This window comes from Parasteatoda tepidariorum, chromosome 11, assembly GCF_982258835.1.
Source record: "Parasteatoda tepidariorum strain Cologne lab strain chromosome 11, Ptep-v5.0, whole genome shotgun sequence".
NCBI lineage: Eukaryota > Metazoa > Arthropoda > Arachnida > Araneae > Theridiidae > Parasteatoda > Parasteatoda tepidariorum.
This window is the reverse complement of record NC_141765.1, coordinates 43,064,756-43,081,746: the sequence shown is the minus strand read 5'-3', so window position 1 is coordinate 43,081,746 and position 16,991 is coordinate 43,064,756. Positions and strand designations below refer to the sequence as shown.

Below are 16,991 nucleotides of genomic sequence, written 5' to 3'. Positions count from 1 at the left end.
CATATTAAATGTTAAGAAACGTAAATACTTTTCATTAGAAATGTAAGAGATGCTTACTTTTCATTAGATGTTAACTATACGTAAAACTCGTATAAAAAGTTTTTGTTCAATCTTCAAAATACAAATATTTATGTCTATATAGTACAAAACTTTTGCAGCTTTCTGTTAAGGTATTTATAAACTGAAATAAATCATTTTAGTTTATGAATTAAGTTGACTGGACACACCTACTGTATCTTTCATACCTACTGTATTACTGCATCTTTAAGACAACACAAGTATGGGTGATTCTACCAGTCAGTCACAAAAGTATTAAATATATGACACAAAAATATATGTAGTTATAAAATGTTAAGCTTGTTTATTTTTAATTGATTTGCATTTAGAAATTTTCTGATTAATTTGTATTCTGCATTTCGTCGAAAAACAATTTTTCGAATTTCTCAAACAAAGCAAGGAGATTTCAGACAGAGTTTTTATTTAATTGTCTAGCTAACCTTGAAAACAAAATTAAATAAAGAAACAGATTATTACTGAAAATATGAGACTTAGACATTGTTGTTAATACTAATGGTTTGAAAATGGTTTTTCTAATGTTATTCTAAGAAAGTAAATAAAGCATTAAATTTTTTTAACATTAAAAAATTATATATAAATAATATATCTTTTTCATTTGTATTATACGAATTAGGAAAAACAATATTTTAATAAAAGCAAATCATTATCTTTTTTTTTTAATATTGAATTTTAAGAATAAGTGACAACAGTATCTAAGTATATATAAGACTGCTTACACTCCCTATATAAGTAGACTATAACATTTAATTAGATTACACCGAAATTGCGAATTGTTGAATTAAAATGCAATAAATTGCAATTTGATTTGATTTTGTAATGGCCATAAGGTTCGTTGCAAATGAAAATTAAGTAAGATATTGGAGTAAATAAATAAAGAAGCGTAAGCACCATAAATATATTGTTTTGAGTTTAAAGAAAAATTGTACTATTTGTTAACAGAGAAATAGCGACGTTTATTTTCGTTCATAGCTCTATTCAACGCTTGTAAATTTTTCACGCTCAAAACAAATACAGTTTTTTTTTTAATAAAACCAATAACTCTTGAGAAGAGAAAATTTTTAGCGAGATGTTTATTTTTAATATAATATTACTCATACATTTGCCATGGTCATAATTTGAAACGAATAACTTTTTTTGCAATAAAGACATAATTTTTTTCGAACATCAAACGAGTACAAATAATATTTCTATAACAATAATAAAGAGCTGTTTTCAGAGAATTCTGATTCACGCCTTTGTAATAATAATTTTTTCGTGTCATAAAAAGAAAAGAAAGTCTTAACCAACGCTTGGAAAATAATGGAAGATTTCTTATTTAAGTCGGAAGAAATAGCATTCCAAACAATGGTATCATAGCAACCAAGACTTACCAACAAACTGAAGTCAACTGGAAAGAAAACTCTCCCACGAGTTCACATTGTTCGTAAGTTAGAAATACACACTTCTTACGTTTTGATGCCGAACCACGTTCTGACGGCTTTTCAGGTTGCCACGTGGATTTCACCTCTTGTCTGTCGCCAAGAGCGCTCATGTAAATAACGCCAAAGAGGCCCGTAGAAAACAGTTTAATCACTAGTCGCGAATTCTGACAACCCCATGGTTTCATTTCTATCTCTGTTTTTCGAAGCATAATAATCAACTTCCGTTCTTTCAAAAAAACGTTCTCGAAAAATACCTGCACAAATCTTTTAAAAAAAAGAAAATAAAAAGGTGTTTTGTTCTTTTTTTAACCTTTACAGTTCAATATAATTTGGTACAATTTTATTCTGTTTCCTTTTAATGATTAATTATTTATTCATTTAAACGAAAAAAATTTTGAAAAAACAATTTAAATAACAACGCTTACGAAATTTAATTAGTAATAATTTGCAATTTTTAATAAAAAGGAAACCTCGCACTGCATGAAATGAGAAAAAAAAGAAGAAAACAAGAATTTCTTTAATAAAATTGATATTATCGTTGCGTCAAAAATGCTTGCCAAAAATACGAAACACAGCACTTCAAAATGTCATAATTTTTTAGTTTTAATTTGTTTCATATAGTGTGATTTGGGGAAAGAAGGATACAGTTAAGAATTATATTAGAAAATATTAGAAATCGAAAATTTAAAAAAAACGAATCTTTTTGAATGATAATATAAATGTTTATTTTTAAAAATATTATGAAATACTTGGCAAGTTGAGATGATGGCACCGACATTGGAACTTCAAATTAAAAAGTGAGAGTCGACTTTTCAAAAATACCCATTGATGTGAGAAAATGTATACAAAAGATTTTAAGAAGCAATTTTCAGTTCAAACAATGCTACGCTAAGAGCATGTATATAATTAACATAATGGAGGACAGTTTGAGAATTTTTGACTTCTTCCAAAAAGAAATACATTTCTAACTTGTTCCAGATTTCTAAGTGAACGTCAATTTTTCCAAAAATACCTGTATGTGTTTAGAAATAAATACTCAAAATTTTTAAGAAGTATTTGTTTACTCCAAACAATACTACGTTAAGAGCATCAATATAGTTAACATAAAGAAGGATACGTTACGAATTTTTTATAATTTTTGCAATGAAGAAAAATGAAATTTTAAACGAGGAAATCATTTGAAACTTGCTCCAGATTACAAAGTAAGCGTCAATTTTTTTCGAAAAATACCCATATTTGTCAATAAATAAGTTCTCAAAAGTTTTATGAAGGATTTGTTTACTCCAAAGGAGCATATACGTAAGGAGCATATTTTTAGTTAACATATTGGAGGACACTTTGCGAAATTTTTAAAATTTTTAGAAGGGAGATAAATGATTAATGAAGGAATTAAATGATTAATTAAGGGAGATAAATGAAGGGAGACAAAATAATTACCTAATTTCTTTAAAAAGTAATTATTCAGTCTAAAGCAAGCTACCATACGAGATTTTAATATAGTTAACATAATGAAGGACAAATTGCGAATATTTTATAATTTTTTACAATGAGCAATTCATTTAGTCATTTTTTTTTTCAAAAATATCAATAGGTTTCACGCAATAGGCACTTAAAATTTTTAAGAGGGATTTGTTCACTCTAGTTAAGAGCAACTGTGTATAATCAACGTAATGAAGAACATTTTCAGATTTTTTATTTTAATTTTTTGCAGTGATGAAATAATTTCAAGCTTGTTTCAGATTATAAAGTGAACATCCATTTTTTTAAAAAAATACCTATATCTGTCAAAATATAACTACTCAACATTTTCAGGAAGTAATTTTTAATCCAAACAATACTGCGTTATAAGCATACATATAAAATTAAGGAGAATATTTTGCGAATTTTTTATAATTTTTCAAAGAGAATTTCATTTTAAGCTTGTTTCAGATTACAAAGTTAACGTCAAATTTTTCAAAAATGCCCGTAAATGTAAAAAAATAAAATACCAAAAATTTTTAAGAAGCATATGTTTAGATCAAGCAATGCTACATAAAGAGCATCTATAAAGTTAACATAATGAAGGAAAGGTTGCAAATTTTTTATAATTTTTTGCAATGAGGAAGTCATTTGAAACTTATTCCAGATTACAAAATGAACGTCAATTTTTTTAAAAAGAGCCATATGTGTCAATAAATAAGTACTCAAAAATTTTTAGATGGATTTATTTACTCCGAACAATACTACGTTAAGAGCATATTCATAATTAACAAATAGGAAGACATTTTGAGAGACAAAAAATAAAAATAAAAAATGAAAATATGCTTTAAACTATATATTAATTTTCGGTTTACTTTTTAATATTTCAATACCTTCTATTTTTCTAATTGCATATTTATACAATTGCAGTCATATTTTTTTTTGTACGGTCACGTATTTGATTACCATATTTTATCGTATTTTATTCACTAATTTTTAGTAACAATATTCTGATGAGCTTTTTTATTCGCTCTAATTATTATATCACTTAAGGGTACTGTATATCTCAAAAAATGGAAATGACATCTTAATATCATGTTTTGTTTAATTCTAATTTTTATTATTGTAAAGAATATTTCAATAAATAACTGTTAATTAAGCATCGAACAAAACTAATAACTTTGCAGTTAAAGAATATACTGTTCTTACTGTACATCGAGAAAAATGTTTATTTCATTTTCATTAATATAGAAAGAGTAAAAATTCAAAATGTAATTTATGCTTTGCGGACCATTTTTAACAAAATATATTTTTTTTTAAAAAAGTCTATAAATTTCACTATAGCTTTTTAGACCTAGAATTTATTATAATATTAACTCATTAGAAGAACTTTAAAAATTGATTTTAAAAATATTAAATCCTTTTTTTCCGATGTCTCAATCTAGATTATCTTTCATCATTTATTTCTTTATTCGCCATAGGAAGTGTTCTGATAGTTTAAAAGATCATTTAACATTAAAAGCCTATCTCTTATCTTATTTTGACAGCTGGATTTAATTCAATGTATAGCAGATATTTAGTGCCAAGGAAATAAAATTAAATTTTTAGTATGACATGGTACTTGTACTTGTTACGAAAGTAATATTGAATATTGCTTTCTAATCTCGGGTATCTACCGTACAGATTGATAAAGTATCAACACATGTAGGAAATATTTCCTTCTTTATTCTTTCTAACCTCAGGAGAAAGCAAAAGTATTAAGGAATAAAATACATTGTGACTTAATTAAAGTACTTTATTTCTATTGATCCTTAAGCAACTACAGCAATAAAGTTTTATTAGTGAATATTGTTCGTCTTGTTACATTTGATACATCCATTCATTTTGCGAATGATTTATCAAGGAAACAATCACAGCTCTACACTATTTTCTACACAGAAGTTAATATCGTATTGCCTTTTTTGCCGCTACGCACAATTTGCTCAAAAAAAAAAATAAACTTTTTGTTTAGTTTAGAGCGTTTTCAGTTAAAACCATACCGAAAAGAGGTGGAAACTTTTATTAGGTTATTCCATGTGAAAAGAAAGTTTTGATGCTTCTCAAAAAAAGAAATAAGAGTGAAAAAAGAAAAAAATGAACATATTTCATCAAAATATATTCTATCTTAAAGCAGTTACATATGCCAGTTGCGTGGAAACCTTTTACTTAAACCAATAAATCTCATATAAAAAGTTATATAGAAGAATATCATGTTAGACAAGTGTTTCTTAAAATAGATTAAAACACTTATGAAACCGATAGTCTTGGTAGGCTACATGTTAGATATGGAATGCAGCACAACATCAAACTTTAACTCGATAAGTTTTAAAAAAAGACTTCTGAAAAATAAGATTTTGTGCCATCATATAAGAAAAATAAAATTTTTCGATTCACCAACATTGAATCGAATGTTTCAGACAGGACTTAATGCTGGATCTTTCATCCTACCAACTTGGTTCGAAAGAAATTACATTGAACAACCTCAGAATTCGAAAATGTATGCATTATTCTGTTAGACAACAAAAAATATCGCAAAGTGTATTTTGGTAAATAAAATAAATTTCATCTACTTAAAGAAAAAAAAGGAAATCTCAGACATTCCAAAAACAAGTGCATATTCAAAAAATTTCCTGGCACGATAAAATTTTCTTATCCTAAAAGCGAATTACATATTCGCAGACATAACAATTTTAACAAATATTTGTATTTTCTAACTATAGACTTATACATTCAAATAATTTCAAAAAGGGGAGGATTACTTGCTTATAACATTAAATAATAATATTGATTGCAATAGTTTATGATAAGGTATCAAAGATTTCTCTTTTGAATTATGAATATTGGCTAAAAGAAATATTTCCTGGGGGATTACTGCTGCAATTATCGTCACGAAACTTTTTTTTTTATCTCGAATGTGAGTAACAAACAATTTCATAACGAAAAAAATATTATAATGACTTCGGAAAAACAAGATACTTTGTTTAATTAGCTGCGCTAATGAGCCATTAGAGCTTGTTAGTTAAAATGCCCTTAATGCTCTTTTAACTAGATCATAATTACTGTTTATGAATTATTTTATTAATAAATTTTGAAGTACAGTGCTCAAAAAAACAAATTTAATACCCAGAATAACTTTCGATCCAATAATCGCATTTTCACGTTCTAGGACTCAATCCAAGTTGATTGAAGAGGTAACGTGAAATATATGCTTATTAGTTAGTACAGACGAATCAAAATAGAAGTTTCGAAATCAGGCACGAAAACGTGCTTTCTCTGAATAAACATACCTTTTTTTGACTGATTATGATTTCTTGCCCCTAAGATATAGGGGGTAATTGCAATCAGGGAAATATGGTCCCAGTAGTATGGTCAGGAGAATAGTTCAAAGTTTAAACCGCTTAGTGTAAAATTTACATTTTAAGTATTTCGCCATATCTCGAGAACTTTTTTAACGAAGGGAAAAATTTTTCACACAATTACGAATTTTGTTTATCCAAAGATAGTCCCACAAAATAATTTTTAATAATTATCCTTTTTTATTATTTTATTTCATGAAGTCGAATAATTTTGAATTGCAATGTATACAAATTTTTATATCATGTTAAAGAATGAAATTTTGAGTGGCAAAATACTACGAATTTCAAATTTCGTACAAAATTTGAACTAAATTGGTCAAACATTTCCTGAGATACTGAATTTTAAATATTATGAGAAAAGAAAACGGCTATGACTAATTGAACTAATTTTAGTAATGACTATTAATTGAAATTAAAAATAAGCTACGTTAAAAATGATATTACTGGAAAAATGGTGCTAATCCGCTTAGGAGAAGCGTAAAAAATCGCCAAACTATTATTGACGCCAATGATGCTTAATTAATTTAGGTAATAGTGTAACATTGGTATTATGGTAATTGGTGCAACTTTAATGGGTATTAAATATACAAAGGCATAATGATTATATTAGTATATTTCATGCCTATTAAAACTGCCTCCATGCAGGGAAACCTTAATATAGATTGTGAAAATCGCGTAATTGTGATAAATTGTGACTATCATAAGTTGGGCTCGAGTGACAGCATCATGCCAAATGATTTTGAACACAGTTAATCTTAATTTCGATGGGATGAACTACTAAAAACGTGTTTTGTATATTCATATAACGTAAATCCACTGGGAGGAACAAAATATAATGATAAATTTTAAAAATGGAATTATTTTAACTTTTATTTGTAATGGTATATGTCGTTGAGTTTTGTACAAAATTTCGTAGCGTTATTCAGTACTGCTATACAAATTGTTTATTTTTTCCGCCCCTTACGAAGAATGTGTATTCAGCTAGTAAGTAATAAAATGAACTTTATTTGTTGGTCAAATGAAAATAAAAAATAATAAACAATGATTATTTAAAATTTGATCACTCAACCTATTCCAGCGATGCATTCTAGAACTTCAAGGGAAAATTCAAACTTATTAAGAAAATAAATAAACAAACAGAATATTTAAACAAAAAATGCAGTACTCCGAGAAAAAAGTATGGTCACAACTAATAGAATATGAAGAAAATTTACCTTACTTCTCGCTGTATGGAATCACAACAAATCTCGGTAAATTTCACAAAGCTATTTAGCAATGATCTTAACCATTCAGTACGTTAATTTTACCAGAATTTTTTTCCCTATGTCGGAATACACTATCGGATTGGTGTCAGACCAATTTCCTTGAATTATAATTTACCATTTTTCCATTGCACTTGTTTGCTACCTCTTAAAATGAACAGAACTAGATTCTCACAAAATAAAAATTTAGCTTCCATGAAATCTTTCAAGAAATAAAAAGTATATTAAAATGAAGGATATTTTATGCCAGTGGTGTACTTTTACGGACAAAACCCCTCTCTATAACTTGATTATCATAATAGATAAAATCCCTATGAAGTTATTTATTACAATTTTGACAATATTTCGTCTATTCCAGTTTAAAAAAGAATTAACTCTTACGAAATCCGTCAAAAGAAACCCATTTAAATGTATTAGCTCATTTGAGTCCAGAACGGGAAATATACGCAGATCTATAGCACTTTCGCGGAAACTAAAAATCTAAACATTTCTTTGCAACATTTAATATTTTATTTGCCAATATATATGTATTAATACTAATACTTGATAATATAAATTTTTTACAGACTATTTTATGATCATAATTAAGTAGGATGTAAGTATAAGAAAGTTAATATATATATATATATATATATATATATATATATATATATATATATATATATATATATATATATATATATATATATATATATATATATATATATATATATATATATATATATATATATATATATATATATATATATATATATATATATATATAAACTTTCTTAGAAGAAGTATTACATGAGAAGTATTACATACTTTGCCTAGGCATTATATATAATGCTGGATGCTATTTAGGCAAAGTATGAAATAAACGTCCTGATGAGGTTATTATGTAAATGATGTGTATGATACTGTGAATGACTGAAATCGGTGGTTGTTGATTTTCATCAGTGAATGTTGACAATCCCATAGTCACTTTAATGAATGTCCGAAATATCTATTACATCCGATTTGATATTAGTTTATTCGTGGATATAATTACATTTATTCTATATTTTAATACTTACTGACGATAAATTAGAAGAAACATCAGTGTGGGATATACCGGGCATATATATATATATATGAGGATACTTATTTCAGAAAAAGATACCTCATCTCAAACATATATTATAACTATACCACTATTTTGTGCTCCTTTCTTTTAAATTAAAAGATTTAAAGATACTCTTAAGATCCATGTTCTTGAAATTGTACTTCCCAAAACCGAAATCTGAATAACTAAATGGAACTCTTGAATGAAATGATTTCTTCATTCTTTGATCATGAAGATCCATTGGGGTAATTTAATTAGCTAATATCATTCCTGTTTACTTTAGGTCTTGCTACAAATTCCTTTACCAATATTTTACCCATTACATAACATCTTTCTAATCCGATTATCGGAGTTTCAAGTCTTAATTTATTTACTTTAATAAACAGGATTAATCGAATAATCAATAAAAATTTAAAATTTAAATTACAAAATACATTAAAGATTACGAACATGCATGCTTTAATTATGTTTCTTGAATAAGAAAAACAAGCTAAATCGAGGACAGCGGTACATTTTTAGAACTTTTATTCTAAAATTACAGTAAAATTCCTGGCAGCAGTCTGTCCATCCAATTAGTCGAAGCGTTTACGGTAAAGAACAATTTTTACCTTTAAGGTTTTGAAACCGTTTACAATAAGTATGGTTAAAAAATCATGAATACAAAACTATACGGCTTTTTTAACCATTTACAACTAACATGGTTGCAATTTCGTAAAAAATAAAGAAATTTAACTAGCCATTGCAGCTAGGTCTTTCGCTAGGTAAAAGGCATTGGAGTTAAGTTGTGGTCAAGTTGTGTTTCTATCAAATGAACCATGGAATGTGGTTTAATTATTATCTGGTTGTTTTACTAATCATAAAAGAAGGGAAATACTAGACTTTGCAGCTTTGAACAGCGTGTTGAACAGCTTTATGGTGCTGCGACCTACGCGTGATTTAATGTATAGCATTCTAATTATTCCAGGGCCATGGGGAATTCAGAACACTTGAAACTCATCTAGTGTGGAAGGGAATGGAGAAAATATAGTGGTGTCAACGCTGGGACTCGAACCTCTGTTCTGTCGGTCATGAGATTGACAGATTTAGCCTCATGGCTATAATATGTGTCCAGCTCCAGGAAACTAAGTGACTTCGTCAGGTGGGCTTAGTTGTTGAGATAAAATTCTCGTTGCTTAATCGTATTAATTGAAAACAGTTAATAAACGGCTTTTCTTATACTAACAGTGTGAACATCGGCTTATTTATGGCTATTTGACTGCTTTGGTTGAAAATGGTAAAATAACAATCAAATAAAATTGCATTTTACCATTTTTTTCCAAAAAATTTCAAACAGAGTATATATTTCAATAAGTAAAATTAATCAATAGTAAAAATAGCATTGATAATTATAAATAATATCAATAATGACTATTATTTTTATTGATATAAAATATGTCAAAATATCACTTATACATTAGTTAACAACAAAAAATAGTTCCTGTTTAAACACCTAATGGGAGAGACGATGGCTATCGTTGACATAAGATCAACGAGGACAGCTGGAATCCTGCTAAATATCAGTTTGAAGTGTTTCTAAAAATTATCAGATTTACAAATTTGTCTAGAACATCAATTACTAGAGTATAAATTTATTAAGTAAGATTGATTTTGTAAAGTAATTAATTTTTTTGAAATTTTCTTTCGACATTTATTTTTCAAATAAAATTTGCTCTTGTGTATCTAAAAAATCAAAGAAAATAAAATGATGTAATGCATTTTAATTTTTTTTTTAAATCAAAATGTAGATTAATGGGCCTATACATTAACCTATAAAATTTTATTTATTTTTTAAGAACAGCTGTTAAATAGATTCTTCTAAAGTTTGTTTTAAGTTTTAGGTAATTAACACAACCTGTCTTTCAGTTGAGATTCAATATTGATTTGTCAAACTACTTCATAAAAAAGCCAAGTTCAACTTAATGAATATTTGTCTACTTATTATATTAAAAATGAATAGGGATGCTTCTTTACGAAACAATGTTTTATATACTTGGAACATAATTCAGTTTATTTAACCTAACATCATTGAATTAAACATTGTAATGACTATATTTTAATGAATTCAATATTTATAGGTTAAAATTAGTCTTTTTATTTTATCTCCTTTTTAAGCAACAATAGATTAAATAATTTAAAAAATAAATAATCAATGCTTTGACTTTACCTCACTATCCGCATATCATGAACCTAGTGTGGACAAAAGCAAGTTCAACATTAATCTTCTACAACTTCTTACAATAAAAGTTTTTAAGAAGTTGTAGGAGATTAATTTTAAAGAAATTTCTCTTTCGTAACTTGCCAACCAAAAAAGTTATCATTTTCGACACATGCGACACGAGTTATTATCCACTCTGTTTAATAACTTTTTGGAGAACAAGCTTTGATCTTACGAAACATGATAGTCAACCGTTTAACTTTTATAATTTTCACGGAAAGCATTTGAGCTTACTTGCTAGTCTCCAATAGTTAAAGCTAGCCATATCCTTTTTGCTCTATTTTAATATTAAAAGTCATGTTTCACTTGTAACGGTACAAGTGCTGATGAAACGTGGGCAATGACTGAAAATGATAAGGTTTAATGGTTTTTGGAAGAAAAATACTGTGAAGCATTTTTGGAGATGTAAAGTGTAATGATACTTAGAGAAGAAGAGTACATTAAGAACTTTATAGGATCGACAAAGAACCAGATATAATAATATTTATATCTGTTCAAAGACTAAAATGGACAAAACATCGGATTAAAATGAATGATGACAGAGCCATAAAAAGATCTTCGACAGAAAACCATCTGGAGCCCGAAAAAGAGGAAGACCAAGGATCCGGTGGATCGACTGTCTAGAAACAGATGTAGAACTTCTCACAGTTATAAACTGGAAGAGTCTATCCAAGGAGAGGACAGCTAGGAACTTGATTCTGAGGAAGGCCATGGCCCACCCTGGGCTGGCGGGCGATTGACGAAGAAGGGTGCAAGTGCTTTTATTTATCTAGATAACGGAATAAACAATAAATGTGAAGTTCGTGACTGCATAAACAAACAGGTGCGAAATGGAAACAAAACAGTACTTGCATATAATAGATTACAAAAAAAACTGATATCAAGAAAATGTAAAATTCAGATTTATAAAACCTTAATACAGTCAATAGTAACATATGGGTTTCAAACATGTTTTTTATGTCACAAAGATAACAATCAATATTAAGAAATTTATAACGTAATATTTTAAGTTCAAAATTTCTTAATATTGATTGTCATCTTTGATAGTCATTAAAAGAATCTAATAGCACACTGACCATCTATGACAACATCAGAACCATCTATAAAATTAACACACAGCGAAAAAAATGCAACTATAAAATAGAATAATTAATTAAAAGGAAAAAAAACACGAGTGAGATTTTTCAAAACTAAAAGAATACAGTGGACATGGCATGTAGAAAGAATGAAGGAATTAGAGATGCCCAAAAAAATAGCGACAGTAAAGTTTTATAAAAGCTTTTTTAAAAGCTAAGAGGGCTGGATCAGGTTGAGAAGAAACACATGGAGGAAAAGATTCAACCATGAGATTCAACCAAAAGATTCAACCAGGATTAAATAAAGGGGAAAACATCATAAGAGTTATCAAATACAAAGAATACTACAGTGTATAGGGCATGTCGAAAGGTTGAAGGAAACAGACATGCCTAAGAAAATCATGAAAGTAAAATTAGATAATAACAGGAATAAAAGAAAACCAAAGCTAAGATGGCTGGATCAGGATGAGGATAAAACACGTGAAACTCATGGAGAAAAAGACAACCTTGAAATAGAAAGATTAATTTAAGGGGAAAGATTTATCAAAGCTAAAAGAATACAGTAGTTAGGACAGGTTAAAAGAATGAAAGAAGCATACATGCCTGAGAAATTCATGACTGTAAAATTATATTATAATAGGAATATGGGAAGATCAAAGCTATAATGAATGAGAACTATAATGAATATAATGAATAATGAATGCATGCTATAATGATTGCTATAATGAATAAAGCTGTAGGATGGTTAAATCAGGTTGAGGTAAAAAAATTTAAAAAAATGGAAAAAGAATTCTGGGAAGAGAGTATTGAGGACCTCTATCGTAGAGATAGCCAATCTCACCAAGGGCTAAAGAGCAGGTAAAGAGGACAATGTGTTATATTAATTTAATGATTACCACATTGAGCATAATTAGTTACAGGCATTGAGTGCCTTGTTAACTAATATTTTTATCTTACTTTCGATTTAGTTTGAGTTTAAAAAAAACTCAAAATAATGAGAATTAATAATTTGGTTGATTTAACATTAACTTTAAAAATAAAAAATTTTCATAAAGCATATCGTAGATTGACCAAAACATGAAATATCGGAACATCTCAAATACTTATTAAGGATTTAGAAATTTAAAACTGTTTAGAAATTATTGACTAAATCAATTAAATTTTAAAAAATTTAAGTTGACAAACTGAAAACTTGCAAATATCATGTGAAAAAAGTTGGCTATAAATCACATAAAACTTATTTATCATCGATTTTAAGGTTTTAAGATGAATTTTTGTATAAAACCAATTCAAAACACAAATGTAAAAAGTTTACTGCATTAAAAATCTCGAGATAATTTAAAAGTGTCATTTGAAAAGTCTAATTTGTTTTTAAAAATCTTTTTCGTTTTTTAGGGCATGTAATTTATTTCCTTTACGCTCATGCCCCCTTTTACAATTTATTATTAAGTTAAATAATTCGAAACTATATTTCTATTGTAAAAGTAATCACTTTATAATCTATTTTTCATTTTTCTATTGTTAAGCAATCACTTCTAAACGAATACACTACACAAAAAGTAACACAGAAAACACCACGCAACATAAAAACGCAAAATATGGGTATTAAGACAACTTAAAAAATTTTTAAGCAAGTTAAATATACATATCAGTTCATCTTTAATTTGCTTACCATTCTTTTTTGTATTAATTTTTAAATGTTCTTAGAACCTTTTAAAATTTATTGAAAGGAAAAATTTTAAAAAAAGAATCATTTCCATAATTCAAAAAAAAAAATTAATTATTTAAATATTTACTATAAAGATAAAATAAAGATTCTAAAGAACTGAAATCATCTAATTGCAGCAATAGTATTAGAGATACAATAAAATCTTGCGAAGTCAAATAATTAATTAAATTCAAAGTCAAATATTAAATTCTTTGTATCTGCAATTAAGAAAATTATTGTTTTAACAATGAAGTATGCATATTTTGACAGTGTATACAAAACTTATCACAATTAATGATAAAACATTTTTAAATTTTATTTAGTCGTAAATAAATTTTTATATTGTTTCAAGTTTGCAATTAGAAGAATTTTTATATGATCGACCTTTTGATAAGCGTTTTACCTTATAGCTACCATTAAAGCTATTCATATAGAAATAATAAAGGATGTCATTTAACAATATTTTTCCGTTATTTTAAGAGCTCAATGAATAAAATATAATACAAAAGTGCCCCTTTCGATATTTGTTTTCATTAACTTGCCAAATATTTATCGACAATATGAGTAAGATTTAATAAATGTATGACAAAGTAAAGTAGAGGGAAATAAAGCTTTAAGAAAACAATGACAATTGTGAAAAATAATTGTTTTGAGAAAAAAACATTTTGAGGTATTAAAAATAATCAGCGTGAATCTAGAAAAAAATGGTGTAACTAATAATAAAAATAGTGTAAGAAATGAAAATAGTAAAAAATAATGTAAAATATAATAATAAAAGTAGTATAAGTAGTACAGTATTTAAAATAGTGTAACTAGATTCTAAATAACATGATTTTCAGTTTAGGGTTTATGATTTTTATCTTTTGGTGACTCTAGATTTAAATATGGTGTCAAAACTAATATTCAGGTGTTAAAACTAACATTACGAATGTTAAACTAATATTTGGTGGGGTTTAAGAATTCGTTCTGTCAGAATTTTAGTCAGGATTTAATCTGCATAATGATTTCGCCAGTGTCGAAAATCAGGTTTTTGAGACTCTAAGTTGTTGGGATTTCGGCTGTCAGAATCTTGACCCCGATTTTTGGTCAGAAACCGGTTAAATATTTCAGATCCCCTAAAAGTTATTATTATTATTATTATTATTTATTATTTTTTTGAGTTTCCAAGTGTATTTTATTGCTTTTTATCCCAAGTGTATTTTATTGTTTTATGTATTTTATTAGGATTAATTGCTTACATCAAAAATATTTGCACTTATTTATCCAAAAACAATTTCTATAAAAGATCAAATTTTAATAAATATTTATTCATTTTTATTATATAATAAAGAATTGATTGGAAAAATTTTAAACTATAAAGTTAAATATTTCAGATCCCCTAAAAGTTATTATTATTATTATTATTATTATTATTTATTATTTTTTTTGCGTTTCCAAGTGTATTTTATTGCTTTTTGTCCCAAGTGTATTTTATTGCTTTATGTATTTTATTAGGATTAATTGCTTACATCAAAAATATTTGCACTTATTTATCCAAAAACAATTTCTATAAAAGATCAAATTTTAATAAATATTTATTCATTTTTATTATATAATAAAGAATTGATTGGAAAAATTTTTAACTATCAGGAATAAACTTCCTTTTTAAACATTGAACATTTATAATTAATTATAAACATTTATCATTAATTATAATTTTTTTTATTATTATTAACATTTATTATTAATTAGAAAAATTTTATTTAACTATGCTACTTTATTTTGAAAAATTTTACAAATTTTACTAATTACTAGAATAATGACTGAGAAATAAAATTTAAAAAATAAGCCTTTTAGAACTTTATTTTTCAGAAACGATTCAACCAATTTAACTGAAAATTTTTCAGTATATAAATTAAAACTACATAGTTAAATTGAATATAAGAAATATATATCTTACAGTCCGAAAATATTTCAATCATTATTATATTAAGTAATGAAAAAAGATAAATATTTATTAGTCATAGATTTGCGTAACGTTATCTGTTAGTCAATGAGCTTCATAAATAAATGCAAAATTGTTTTATTTCATGAATTCAGTTTTGAAGATATCGATAAATATGCACAAATTAAAATTATATTATCCAACCATTTTACCTATCTCTTGGCTAAACTAAAAACACATTTGTACTAGATAGTGCCTACTCCCAATACCATTCAGTTTAAATCCCTTGATCTGTCAAATAGGTGGAATGTCAAAAAAGAGAGCAATTCAGAGCAATTACAATCAATGTTTTATCATTTTTTTTAAAAGAAGTTTGGCGATTATTCTTCAAGTTATTTTGACAATCTGAAACATTAGGTGAAAGTAATTTATTGCTTAACTTTTTGACTATATAATAAAGAATTGATTGGAAAAATTTTAAACTATCAGGAATAAACTTCCTTTTTAAACATTGAACATTTATAATTAATTATAAACATTTATCATTAATTATAATTTTTTTTATTATTATTAACATTTATTATTAATTAGAAAAATTTTATTTAACTATGCTACTTTATTTTGAAAAATTTTACAAATTTTACTAATTACTAGAATAATGACTGAGAAATAAAATTTAAAAAATAAGCCTTTTAGAACTTTATTTTTCAGAAACGATTCAACCAATTTAACTGAAAATTTTTCAGTATATAAATTAAAACTACATAGTTAAATTGAATATAAGAAATATATATCTTACAGTCCGAAAATATTTCAATCATTATTATATTAAGTAATGAAAAAAGATAAATATTTATTAGTCATAGATTTGCGTAACGTTATCTGTTAGTCAATGAGCTTCATAAATAAATGCAAAATTGTTTTATTTCATGAATTCAGTTTTGAAGATATCGATAAATATGCACAAATTAAAATTATATTATCCAACCATTTTACCTATCTCTTGGCTAAACTAAAAACACATTTGTACTAGATAGTGCCTACTCCCAATACCATTCAGTTTAAATCCCTTGATCTGTCAAATAGGTGGAATGTCAAAAAAGAGAGCAATTCAGAGCAATTACAATCAATGTTTTATCATTTTTTTTAAAAGAAGTTTGGCGATTATTCTTCAAGTTATTTTGACAATCTGAAACATTAGGTGAAAGTAATTTATTGCTTAACTTTTTGCAGTTATATATAAGAAAGAAAATAGATTCATTTGCTTTAATTTTTTGAAAAAATTCTTTTCTTTCGTCACTGTCTATTACAATTAAATTGTTGATCCG

General features: G+C 26.4%; 1 protein-coding gene across 2 annotated transcripts in view; it reads right to left on the bottom strand.

Moving 5' to 3' along the window:
- Positions 1-1,602, bottom strand: part of LOC107448572 (zinc transporter ZIP3) — a 198,475-nt gene extending 196,873 nt beyond the window's left edge. The window contains exon 1 of one of the 2 annotated variants that reach the window (XM_016063828.3): positions 1,449-1,602. The gene's annotated coding sequence lies outside the window, so the exon portion shown is untranslated. The remainder of the gene's footprint in view (positions 1-1,448) is intronic. The other variant, XM_016063829.4, reaches the window with a different exon arrangement.
- Between the last annotated feature and the right edge of the window lie 15,389 nt (positions 1,603-16,991).